The sequence below is a fragment of the Hordeum vulgare genome, chromosome 4H (genome assembly GCF_904849725.1).
Source record: "Hordeum vulgare subsp. vulgare chromosome 4H, MorexV3_pseudomolecules_assembly, whole genome shotgun sequence".
NCBI classification, from domain to species: Eukaryota; Viridiplantae; Streptophyta; class Magnoliopsida; order Poales; family Poaceae; genus Hordeum; species Hordeum vulgare.
Genome location: NC_058521.1, coordinates 164,322,770 through 164,334,025, shown reverse-complemented (window position 1 = coordinate 164,334,025; position 11,256 = coordinate 164,322,770).

Genomic DNA, 11,256 nt, shown 5'->3' with positions numbered 1-11,256 from the left:
GACTCTAAGCTTAGCAAGCATAGTAAGCAAGCATGGATGAGTAGGCAAATCAAGGCCCTAGCAGTTGCTACTGATGCTAAGTGGTTTCAACTATTTACTGTGGCAAAAACAGGTCATGCACAGGAATGGATTCAACTACCGAAACGTGTAAGAATTGAATTATTGTTGTCCTAATGTAGTAAAGAGAGCAGGAGCGAGAGAGTGGGTTTGTATCAATATGCTCAAGGGGGGTTGCTTGTCTGTCAGTCCTGAAGATAGTACTTCTCTTCATTAGTGTCAACGATCACATCGTCATAATCACATCTACCGTAAGGAGCAAACACCAGCAAACAAGAGAGAACAACGTTCAATTCATGCAATGCACAAGTAGATGGATGATATGTCATGTTAAAGCATTGAATTGACCTAATGCAATATATAGTCATATCAAGTGAAGTGGAATTCAAATATATATTAAATTGCAAATCCAACATTATTTATCAAATTGTCCTAACCATCACTTTCCTTAATTTGTGATGTTAACTTGTTCAAACATGCATGAACATGGCATAAACAGATTTCTCGTATTTTTCTGATCATTTTTCATATATAACTTTTCTTCATTTGAGCTACAAATTATTAACTGTGGATTTTAGAAGTTTTAAGCATTTTCTGAAATTCATAAATTCGTTATTCCGTCACAAGGAGGTAACTGTGATGTCAGCAGAGTTGGCCATGGTCAAACTTGATCAGTGGAGCCCACTCGTCAGTGGCTCACGGTCAGCTGCAAAGGATGACATGTGGGGCCAGGTCAACCGTGACGTGGCCAGGTCAAAGCTGACCCGGGGGCGCATATCAGTGACACTGTGTCTAATTGGATTTAATTAAAAGCTAACTGAAATGATTAATACATAGGGGCCCAGTGTCATTGACTCGGTGGTTAATTAGCAGGGCAATTAGGCCCTAATGGATGGGCCACGTCATCCCACCGGCGGCTGAATGCCCGAGAGATGAAATCGTGATGGAGTCTGGTCGGAGTGGCGCTACTGGTGTCTATTCGACGACCGGACACCTCCAGGGGGAGGTAGAGCTCGTCTGCATCTCGGGGAGGCGTCGAGAGGTCACGGGCCTGCCGGAGCTGAGCGCACCGATGAGAGAGGTGTGGCCGTAGTTCGGTCTAGGTGGCTCTCGAATCTAGGGGTCGTGGAAGGGGGAACTAAAGGCGTCTACGATCTCCTGCAGGAGTGTCGACCACGTGGGCATGCTCGGACACTAGCCGTAGTGGCTTGATGACCCACAAGTATAGGGAATCAATCATAGTCCTTTCGATAAGTAAAAGTGTCGAACCCAACGAGGAGAAGAAGGCTCTGATAAATGGTTTTCAACAAGGTAATAACTGCAAGCACTGAAAGTAGCGGTAACAAGTGATGGTGTAGTGAGGTGAAACGTAGCAAGCGAAAAGTAACAAGTAACAAGTAGTAGCAACGGTGCAGCAAAGTGACCCAATCCCTTTTGTAGCAAGGGACAAGCCTGAACAAAGTCTTATAAGAGGAAAAACGCTCCCGAGGACACACGGGAATTTCTGTCATGCTAGTTTCATCATGTTCATATGATTCACGTTTGTTACTTTGATAGTTTGATATGTGGGTGGACCGGCGCTTGGGTACTGCCCTTACTTGGACAAGCATCCCACTTATGATTAACCCCCCTCGCAAGCATTCGCAACTACGAAAGAAGAATTAAGACAACGTCTAACCATAGCATTAAACTAGTGGATCCAAATCAGCCCCTTACGAAGCAACGCATAGACTGGGGTTTAAGCTTCTGTCACTCTAGCAACCCATAATCTACTTACTACTCCCTAATGCCTTCATCTAGGCCCAAATATGGTGAAGTGTTATGTAGTCGACGTTCACATAACACCACTAGAGGAAAAGACAACATACAACATATCAAAATACCGAACGAATACCAAATTCACATGACTATTATTAGCATAACTTATCCCATGTCCTCAGGAACAAAAGTAACTACTCACAAAGCATAATCATAATCATGATCAGAGGTTTAATGAGTAGCATCAAGGATCTGAACATAAAATCTTCCACCAAGTAATCCAACTAGCATCAACTACAAAGAGTAATCAACACTACTAGCAACCTTACAAGTACCAGTCGGAGTCGCGAGACGGAGATTGGTTACAAGAGATGAACTAGGGTTTGGAGAGGAGATGATGCTGATGAAGATGTTGATGGAGATGACTCCCCTCCGACGAGAGGAGTGTTGGTGATGAAGATGGCGATGATTTCCCCCTCCGGGAGAGAAGTTTCCCCGACATGATCGTCCTGCCGGAGCTCTAGATTGGTTCTGCTCAAGTTCCGCCTCGTGGCAGCGGAGAATCCACAAAAAAGCTCCACCCTGATTTTTTTTCCGGATGAAACCCTTCATATAGCATAAGAGGGGGGCCAGTGGGCCACCAGGGTGCCCACAAGCCCTGTTGTCGTGGCCAGGGGGTAGGCCGCGGCCACCAGGCTTGTGGGCCCGTGGCAGCTCCCCTCTGACACTTCTTTCGCCCAGTATTTTTTATATATTCCCAAAAAATTCCACGTTGATTTTCAAGGCATTTGCAGTTGCGCAGGATAGAGGACTCAGACTTGCTCCTTTTCCAGTCCAGAATTCTAGCTGCCGGTATTCTCCCTCTTCAAATAAACCTTGCAAAATAAGAGAGAAAAGGCATAAGTATGGTACCACAAAGTATAATAACAGTCCATAAAGCGATAAATATCAACATGAAAGTATGATGCAAAATGGATGTATCAACTCCCCCAAGTTTAGACCTCGCTTGTACTCAAGCGAAAACCTAGATCCATAAACATGTCCACATGTGTAGGGATGAAGGTGTCGATAAAATATAATACGGACATGAGGGCATCATGATCACACATAGAACAGCAATACATCATAAAGATTCTTATGGGAAAGTAACAATTCCTTCAGAAAGCAAATTATGAAACAAAAACCTTACCGAGAAGTAGCCAACAACAATCCATAGTCATTGAAGCAATTGCAATTTATCATATCATCAGAAAGAGTCAAATAAGAGCTTGTAAAGCAAATCCACATACTCAATCATCTCTTTTGTTTTCCACAATTGTTACAACTCACGTGGTACTCATGGTATCGAAGTTTCAGTTGGACAAAGAGAAAGATAGGGGCTTATAATTTTGCCTCCCAACCATTTACCTCAAGGGTAAAGTCAACAATAATAAAGCATAAGTACTCATCTCCAAGTTGATATATGAATACATATCTTTCCCTAGCATATGACGTTCACCAAGATAAAGGCGAAAAAAAGGAATTGGTGAAGATCACCATGACTCTTTCAAGGGAAAAAAGTAAAGGTACAAGATAGGCCCTTCGCAGAGGGAAGCAGAGGTTGTCATGCGTTTTGAGGTTTGGATGCGTGTCCTCTTAGTGCGGAGGAGCGTCACTTTATATTGCCTCCTGTGATAAAGAACTTTATTATGTAGTCTGTCGCTTTTATATCTTCCTCATCACAGGTTCGTATAAAGATTATTTTCCACACACTAATAGATCATACATATTAGAGAGCAATTTTTATTGCTTGCACCGATGACAACTTACTTGAGGGATCTTATTCAATCCATAGGTAGGTATGGTGGACACTCATGGCAAAACTGGTTTGAAGGTTTATGGATGCACAAGTAGTATCTCTACTTGGTGCGGGAATTTTGGCTAATATGAGGTGGAAGCAATCGTCACATGCTAAGGGTTCTCTAATCATATAACATTGTTTGGAATCAAGCAAACACAATTCATTATGTTGTCTTCCTTGTCCAACATCTACTTCTAAGCATGTATTAGTTTGGTGAGTGCTCACAATTATAGGAAGTGTTTAAGATGATATATTTATATGTGAACCTCTCTTTCCTTATTACTTCTTATTAATTGCAACAATGACTGAGGTCTATGTTGGTCTATTCTCAACAAGTTTCAATCATCAAACATGTTATATGTGAAGCTATCACTTTCCATAAGATCATCTCATGATCTTTCATGCTATCGTTCTTTTCATACTTTTGATCACGGCACAAAGCAAAGCTCGTGACTAAGATACTCTTTATTATATAGCTCACAAGCTCGAATATATCGGGGGAGACACAAGGAAAAAGACTCAAACCAAACACTAAAGACTTATCCACTAACAGAAGAAAGTAAAAACTAAAAAAGAAAGAACTAAAACAAAGGTAAAAGCAAAAGATAAAAGGTGATACGATACCAGGGCAACTGCCCCAAGCTTGGCATAAGCCAAGAGAGTTGCCCAAACCAATGCTTAGTTGTCTTCCTTTGGTGGTGATGGTGGTGGAGTTGTTGAAGCAGTCTTGAGCTTGTCTAATTTCCACTTGAGCATAAAGTTCTGCTCCCTCAGATCGTCATTTTCCTCCTCAAGCTTCAACACTCTATGGCAAAGTTCCTGCTTACTCTCCTGCACGAAACGAGAAGGGATAAACAAGGTCTTAGGCTTCTTCCTTTGGTCAGGGAGGCTTGACTTCTTGAACTCCACATGAGTGCGTCCAGGTTGAGGTAGAGGAGCCTCCTCTTCATCGGAACTCGTTTGTTCCTTCCCCTTGGGATCATAGTCCTCTTCCTCGTCAGTGGTCCAGTCATATGGTTCCAAGTCCCCATAGACCTTGGGGTTACCAAGGTAATCAGCCACATAGCTCTCCCCCTTTGAATCCCGAGAAGACATCTTGACCTAGATCTGCAGCAGAAAACAGGCTCGAAACGAAAACAGAGGAAAACTGCGCGATACGGAGATCAAAACCCTTGGGCGTATATATAATGACTTTTCTAGACCAGAAGGAGTGCTCCGCAAGAAAACGGAGTCCGGGAGGCATAGGAGGTGCCCACAAGCCCTGTTGCCGCGGGAAGGGGGGTCGCGGCAACTAAGCTTGTGGCCGCCTCGTGCGCTCTCCGGACTTCTTTTTATTTTTCTTTTTTTCCATAAATTCCAAAACGGATAAAATTTCCTACTAGAAAAGTTTTGGAGTCCAATTACTTACCAAAACACATAACTCTTCGTTTTCAGGGTCTGAAATAGGTTGATAAACATCCCTTATGTACTCCTCTAGAGTTATGTTATTGATGATATTCGTCTCAACATATATGGGGGTACCAGAGATATAATGCTTGATTCTTTGCCCATTTACCACTCTAGGAAAATTACCTTCCGTGTTTTTGATTTTGATGGCACCGGAACGATATACTTCCTCGACAACGTAGGGACCTTCCCATTTAGAGAGAAGCTTGCCTGCGAAGAATCTCAAGCGAGAATTGTATAGCAGGACATAATCACCTACATTGAATTCTCGTTTTTGTATTCTTTTTATCGTGCCATCTCTTAACCTTTTCCTTGAACAACTTGGCATTCTCATATTCCTGGGCCCTCCATTCATCTAATGAGCTGATATCAAACAACCGCTTCTCACCGGCAAGTTTGAAATCAAAGTTGAGCTCTTTGATTGCCCAATAAGCTTTGTGTTCCAGCTCAAGGGGTAAATGACAGGACTTACCGTAAACCATTTTATACGGCGACATGCCCATGGGATTCTTATAAGCGGTCCTATAAGCCCATAGTGCATCGTCAAGTTTGCTAGACCAATTCTTGCGAGATCCATTGACAGTCTTTTGTAAGATCAATTTGATCTCCCTATTACTCAACTCCACTTGACCACTAGACTGAGGATGATAAGGAGATGCAACTCTACGGTTGACATCATACTTAGCGAGCATCTTGCGGAAAACACCATGAATGAAGTGTGAACCGCCATCAGTCATCAGATGTCTAGGGACTCCAAATCTTGGGAAAATGACTTCTTTAAGCATCTTAATAGAGGTGTGGTGATCAGCGTTTCTAGTGGGGATAGCTTCTACCCACTTAGTGACGTAATCCACAACAACTAAGATGTGATTATACCCATTGGAACTCGGGAAGGGTCCCATATAATCAAAGCCCCAGACATCAAATGGTTCAATGACAAGTGAATAGTTCATAGGCATTTCTTGATGCTTACTGATGTTCCCTATTCTTTGGCATTCGTCACAAGACAAGACAAACTTACGGACATCCTTGAAGAGAGTGGGTCTATAGAAACCTGATTGCAATACCTTATGAGCAGTTCTGTCTCCAGCATGGTGTCCTCTGTAGGCCTCGGAATGACACTTCTGCAAGATTTGTCCCTGTTCATGTTCAGGCACACAACGTCTAATAACACCATCTACTCCTTCCTTATAAAGGTGAGGATCATCCCAAAAGTAGTGTCTCAAATCAAAGAAGAATTTCTTCTTTTGCTGGTAGGTGAAACTGGGTGGTATGTATTTGGCTACGATATAGTTTGCATAATCAGCATACCACGGTGCACTATGTGAAGTGCGGATGAAATTCAATTGCTCATCAGGAAAGTTGTCATCAATAGGTCGTGGGTCATCAAGGACATTCTCTAGCCTGGACAAGTTATCTGCTACAGGGTTATCAACACCCTTTCGGTCAACAACGTGCAGATCGAATTCCTGTAGCAGGAGAACCCATCTGATTAGCCTAGGCTTAGCGTCCTTCTTCTCCATAAGGTACTTAATAGCAGCATGATCAGAGTGAATAGTGACTTTGGATTCAACTATATAAGATCTGAACTTTTCACATGCAAACACGACTGCTAAAAATTCCTTTTCCGTAGTGGCATAGTTTCTTTGGGCACTGTCTAGAGTTTTACTAGCATAGTGAATGACATTCAACTTCTTGTCAACTCTTTGTCCTAGAACAGCACCAACATCATAATCACTGGCATCGCACATGATTTCAACGGGAAAGTTCCAATCAGGTGGTTGAACAATAGGTGCGGTTATCAAGGCCTTCTTAAGTATTTCGAAAGCTTCCTCACAATCCTCATCAAAAACAAAAGGAACATCCTTGTGCAAGAGGTTGGTAAGAGGCCTAGAAATCTTAGAGAAGTCTTTAATGAACTTTCTATAGAAACCAGCATGACCTAGGAAAATTCGTATACCTCTGATATCTATGGGGCAAGGCATTTTCTCAATTGCATCAACCTTAGCCTTATCAACTTCAATACCTTTCTCAGAGATTTTGTGTCCTAAGACGATGCCTTCATTAACCATGAAGTGGCACTTCTCCCAGTTCAAGACGAGGTTGGTATCTTTGCATCTATGTAAGACTCGATCAAGGTTGCTGAGGCAATCGTCAAAGGAAGAACCGTAAACGGAGAAATCATCCATGAAAACCTCAACAATCCTTTCACAAAAGTCAGAGAATATAGCCATCATACATCTTTGAAAGGTGGCAGGTGCATTGCATAAGCCAAAAGGCATACGTCTATAAGCAAATGTACCGAAGGGGCAGGTGAAAGTGGTTTTCTCCTGATCATATTGTGCAACAGGTATTTGCGAGAAACCTGAATAAGCGTCTAGAAAGCAGAAGTGTGTGTGTTTAGATAGCCTTTCTAGCATTTGGTCGATAAACGGCAAAGGATAATGGTCTTTCCTGGTTGCCTTGTTCAGTTCCCGGAAGTCTGTCACCATCATATAGCCAGTAATAATCCTTTGTGGGATTAGTTCATTCTTATCATTAGGAACGACGGTGATACCTCCCTTCTTAGGTACACAATGTACTGGACTTGCCCAATCACTATGAGCAACAGGATAAATGATTCCTGCTTCCAGAAGCTTTAATATTTCTTTTCTCACGACCTCTTTCATCCTCGGATTTAATCCCCATTGATGATCAGCAACTGGCCTAGAATCAGGATCGGTTTTAATCTTGTGCTGACATAGAGTGGGACTAATACCCTTATGATCATCAAGAGTATATCCAATAGCAGCACGGTGCTTCCTCAAAGTTTTTAATAACTTCTTCTCTTCGTGATTCGAGAGGTGGGCACTAATAATAACAGGATATATCTCCTTCTCATCAAGATAGCCATACTTAAGAGTATCTGGTAACTGTCTTAGCTCAAACACATGATCACCCTTTGGTGGGGGAGGGTCCCCAAGCAGTTCATCAGGCGGATTATTCTTGAGAACAGGATATTGTTCTAAAACAATATTATCTATCTCATCTCTTTCATCCATATGCATATCATTTTCATGCTCAAGCAGATACTGCTCTAAAGGATCCGTAGGAGGTACGACAATAGAGGCAAGAGCAATGATTTCATCCCTACTAGACGACTCTTTTTCATGGGGTTGTCTTCCAAACTTGGAGAAGTTAAATTCATGAGACACACCCTCGAAACTAACAGTGACAGTCTGTTTAACACAATCAATATGAGCATTGACAGTGTTGAGAAAGGGTCTACCAAATATGATGGGACAAAAGCTATCTTGTGCAGTAGCAAGGACGAGGAAATCAGTAGGATACTTCGTCTTACCACACAGGACTTCTACGTCTCTCACAATTCCCACAGGGCAGATAGTGTCTCTATTAGCTAGCGTAATAGTGACATCAATGGGTTCTAACTCAGCAGGTGCAATCTCATCTTTGATTTCATCATAAAGGGACCGAGGTATTGCACTAACACTAGCACCCATATCACATAAACCATGATAACAGTGATCTCCTATCTTGACAGAAACAATGCGCAGGCCAACTACAGGTCCGTATTTGTCTTTCGCGTGAGGTTTAGCAATTCTAGTGGAGTCCTCACAAAATTTGATAACATGCCCGTCTATGTCTTCGTCTAAGAGATCTTTGATAATAGCAACACTAGGTTAAACTCTAATTTCCTCAAGGGGTGCAAGTGGTCTAATGTAACCTCTACGTATCACAGTTGGAGCTTTATAATAATCCTTTTTCATAGCAGGGTAAGGTGGTTTCTCAACGTAGGCACAAGGAACAATAGGGTCACTAAAGGCAATGACTTTCTCTTCAACTAGATTGGGTTTAACTAACTTGACTTCTACAGGAGGATGATACTTAAACCACTTCTCTTTGGGAAGATCAATATGAGCAGCAAAAGATTCACACAGAGAAGCTACTATCTCAGAGTCAAGTCCATATTTAGCGCTAAAATCTCTAGAAGTGTTTGTTTCAACAAAAGATTTAACACAATCAAACTAGAAATTCATACCTGACTCCTTACCTTCTTCAAGCTCCCAATCTTCAGAGTTACGTTTGATTCTTTCAAATAAATTACACTTGTGGTCAATATCCTTCTTCATAAAAGAACCGGTACAAGAAGTGTCAAGCATGGTACGATCTTCATGAGAAAGCCGAGCATAAAAGTTTTGAGTGATAATTTCTCTCGAGAGCTCATGATTGGGGCATGAATATAGCATTGATTTAAGCCTCCCCCAAGATTGAGCTATGCTTTCCCTATCACGAGGCCAAAAGTTATAAATATAATTCTGATCATGATGTACTAAATGCATAGGATAAAACTTTTGATGAAATTCCAATTTCAACCGTTTGTAGTCCCATGATCCAGCATCATCACATAGCCTATACCATGTCAACGTCTTATCCTTCAAAGATAAAGGAAATACTTTCTTATTTACCACATCCTCGGGCAAACCTGCAAGCTTAAATAAACCACAAACTTCATGTACATAGATCAGATGCAAGTCTAGATGTGATGATCCATCTCCTGTAAAAGGATTAGCCACCAGTTTCTCAAACATACCCGAAGGAATCTCATAAAAGATATTTTCAGTAGGTACCTCAGGTTGAGGAGCAACCCCTCGTGCTTCCGTTCGCGGTGAAGATACCCCGAACAAATTCCTCAAAGGAACAGTTTCCATAGTGACAAGTGACAATAAATTTCAGCACAGTATATAAATGTTTCCTTACCAAATTCCACTTACCAAAGGCGGGCCCCTCCCCGGCAACGGCGCCAGAAAAGAGTCTTGATGACCAACAATTATAGGGGATCAATCGTAGTCCTTTTGATAAGTAAGAGTGTCGAACCCAACAAGGAGAAGAAGGCTCTTATAAACGGTTTTCAGCAAGGTAATAGCTACAAGCACTGAAAGTAGCGGTAACAAGTGATGGTGTAGTGAGGTGAAACGTAACAAGCGAAAAGTAACATGTAACAAGTAGTAGCAATGGTGCAGCAAAGTGGCCCAGTCCCTTTTGTAGCAAGGGACAAGCCTGAAAAAAGTCTTATAAGAGAAAAAACGCTCCCGAGGACACACGGGAATTTCTGTCATGCTAGTTTCATCATGTTCATATGATTCGCGTTCGTTACTTTGATAGTTTGATATGTGGGTGGACCGGCGCTTGGGTACTGCCCTTACTTGGACAAGCATCCCACTTATGATTAACCCCTCTCGTAAGCATCTGCAACTACGAAAGAAGGATTAAGACAACGTCTAACCATAGCATTAAACTAGTGGATCCAAATCAGCCCCTTACGAAGCAACGCATAGACTGGGGTTTAAGCTTCTGTCACTCTAGCAACCCATCATCTACTTACTACTCCCCAATGCCTTCCTCTAGGCCCAAATATGGTGAAGTGTTATGGAGTCGACGTTCACATAACACCACTAGAGGAAAAGACAACATACAGCATATCAAAATACCAAACGAATACCAAATTCACATGACTATTATTAGCATAACTTATCCCATGTCCTCAGGAACAAAAGTAACTACTCACAAAGCATAATCATAATCATGATCAGAGGTGTAATGAGTAGCATCAAGGATCTGAACATAAACTCTTCCACCAAGTAATCCAACTAGCATCAACTACAAAGAGTAATCAACACTACTAGCAACCTTACAAGTACCAATCGGAGTCGCGACACGGAGATTGGTTACAAGAGATGAATTAGGGTTTGGAGAGGAGATGGTGCTGATGAAGATATTGATGGAGATTACTCCCCTCCGGCGAGAGGAGTGTTGGTGATGACGATGGCGACGATTTCCCCCTCCGGGAGGGAAGTTTCCCCGGCAGGATCGTCCTGCCGGAGCTATAGATTGGTTCTGCTCAAGTTCCGCCTCGTGGCGGCGGAGAATCCATGAAAAAACTCCACCCTAACTTTTTTCTGGACGAAACCCTTCATATAGCAAAAGAGGGGGGCCAGTGGGCCACCAAGGTGCCCACAAGCCCTGTTGCCGCGGCCAGGGGGGTAGGCCGTGGCCACCAGGCTTGTGGGCCCCTGACAGCTCCCCTCTCACACTTCTTTTGCCCAGTATTTTTTATATATTCCCAAAACATTCCACGTTGATTTTCAGGGCATTTG